The following is a 2,500-nucleotide window of genomic DNA, read 5'->3' on the forward strand; positions in this document are numbered from 1 at the left end:
TCTCAACTACAAATACCTGTCGCCAGCCGGTATCTGTTGTTTTGGAGTCGACATCAACCCACTTCGACCTCGGTAACATAGTAGTGCTTTTGTCCACCACCTTCATTGACATTCCAACCTCCATGTGTCACTGGCAGCCAATGAACCTATGATGCTACATTATTATGGAATGAGATCAGGGCATTCTGGAGGAAAAGCTCTGGCTTGCCATTGCCCGATGGATGGGTGGCTGGCTCCAGTGCCACCCTTACCACCCTACGAATGGATGCCCCTATACTGTGGGCTCCCCATTAATGAGACAGAATACATGAGTACCCCTGAGACTTAATATAGTAGGTCCGGGAAGATTGCCTCCCAAGTGATGCTCTTATCCATGGGACCCTGGCTGTAACTTACAGCAGTATTGAAGGGAGGAAGATGAAACTACCCTCAACACTCTTACAATTTTTTTGCGGGACTCTGTTTACGGGACTTGGACCATGGGAGTGGCCAACTTCCTGCCCGATAGTTGCAACCTGCTAATGGGCCATGATCTCCTCACTCAGCTCGTCGTCAACTACCAGGCCAGACTCCTTCTCATGGGTTGTGTGGAAGAAGCCTGGGCCTCCTGACCAGCAGGACGGACATCTGAAGTACAAAGTCCAAGTGGGCGTATCACCATCAGAAAACCGTAGCTCTTGCCACGGAACATGGGGAGAGACCCCCCGCAGCCACCCTGGGCTGCACCAGTATGGAGTGAGCATGTCACGGGGACTAGTGCTTTCTCCTCTCCTGGGCTGCCCAAGGGGGCACCCACCTTGATGCAGGATAAACTTCATAACCCTAGGACCGGGCACATCACCCAAGAGGTTTTACGAGAGCCATGGTGAACCACTACCACTACCGGCCAATGACCTACAATTATGTGGCAGAACTACTCACACCTCTTCTGATATTTTTGTGCATGTTGGACACTCCGGCGCCACCCCTAAAGCCTGCTGTTAGGGTCAGATCAGATTACATATTATACCCATCCGAGAGGATGGGTATAATATGTATATAAAACTTACATGATTGGAAATGATAATTGAGAAATGGCAACTGCCCTCTGGTACCGAACGGCCTTAAACAGTAAGGCACTGGGCGACCTCTCTCTCTCTCTCTCTCTCTCTCTCTCTCTCTCTCTCTCTCTCAACCAATCGATTTCTGTGCAACTCACATATCACAATTACCTAAGGACATTAAATCAGACTCACAAATTATAAAGATATAGCATTTATTAGTAAGGAACATAATGGCAAACTAAATAAATAAAATTCTCAAAGAACAAATATGATTAACTGATTAAATCATAATCTGAAGGTTTATTTTCTAAACACTACCCATTGAAAACTCCCAACAATGCACCACTGTTATTATAATTCAAACAGGAAACCCAAATAACCCTGGGGATAGGACACGGATTTTCATGCAAAATTTTTCATGTGTTTTTCATATAGTTTAACGCAAATTGGAATAATTCAGGCCAAGTATTACAAAACACATCTAATTATAAACATTTTTTTAAAGATTACCTCCCACTCAAAACGTAAATTTATGAGAATTACATATAAAACCTTTCATATAACACCAGCTAATTATTTCCTACATTTTCAAGCCATTGTGATATTTTGTATTTAGTTTTTCCATATATTTCCATTCCTCACGTAATATCTATCTTCCTTTTCCATTATCACCTAATAGTTTCTGTCATTTACCGGGGTCGGGTTTCGCTCAATTGCAGCCTTTGAATGCACGTTGTGAAATAATACTAACTAACATATATATATATATATATATATATATATATAATATATATATATATATATATATATATATATATATATATATATATATTATATATATATATATATATATATATATTATAATGAGAGTACCTCCATATTAGCCATTTCCTATTTTAGTTAACATAATATCAGAAACCCAGAATGAAAGAGTCTTTTCATTTTTCATTCATTAATCACCTTTTGTTCGTTTGACTGCTGGTACCTTGTGTTTTTAGATTTACAAGCTGGAAGACAAAGTTCACCCAAGGGCATACCGCACCGCCGATGGAGGACATCCAGCTGCCATATTTAAAAGCCAGACTGCATGGTTACCCAGTCTGATCTCGTGGCAGAGGTGCCAAGGGACAGGCAATATATAAGTGGTGAACTCCAAACAGACGGCCTTAGAACTTCTCCAGGTTACGTCCCTTGGGACGGGCTGTTTGTTAGCCTATGAGACAATTTTGGTGTTTTACACATCCCTCCCTTACCGGTACCCTGGGAAAGATGACACCAATCCCCTACAGAAGGTAATATGCAAATTACAATGATATTAACAGTCATTCCCATCTTGTGTCTCGGACTTAATTTCTTTTTCATACTTCTCAAGCTATTGCTGCATTATGTTATAATTGTATAGTGTTTGGGACATCAGTCAAGAGTGTCTCAGTGTTAAGAAACGTTAATCCTTTTGT

At 41.1% G+C, this 2,500-nt stretch overlaps 1 protein-coding gene across 5 annotated transcripts in view; it reads left to right on the forward strand.

Annotated features, from left to right (window-relative positions):
• The window catches only part of LOC135208398 (prolyl 4-hydroxylase subunit alpha-1-like), a 111,816-nt gene that overhangs the window by 43,178 nt on the left and 66,138 nt on the right, over positions 1-2,500 (forward strand). Inside the window, exon 1 of one of the 5 annotated variants that reach the window (XM_064240524.1) lies at positions 2,052-2,335. The exons of the other annotated variants lie outside the window; for them this stretch is intronic. The gene's annotated coding sequence lies outside the window, so the exon portion shown is untranslated. Of the gene's footprint in view, positions 1-2,051; positions 2,336-2,500 lie in introns of those variants that run through there. 5 annotated transcript variants of the gene reach the window in all.

Source organism: Macrobrachium nipponense, chromosome 35 (genome assembly GCF_015104395.2).
Source record: "Macrobrachium nipponense isolate FS-2020 chromosome 35, ASM1510439v2, whole genome shotgun sequence".
NCBI classification, from domain to species: Eukaryota; Metazoa; Arthropoda; class Malacostraca; order Decapoda; family Palaemonidae; genus Macrobrachium; species Macrobrachium nipponense.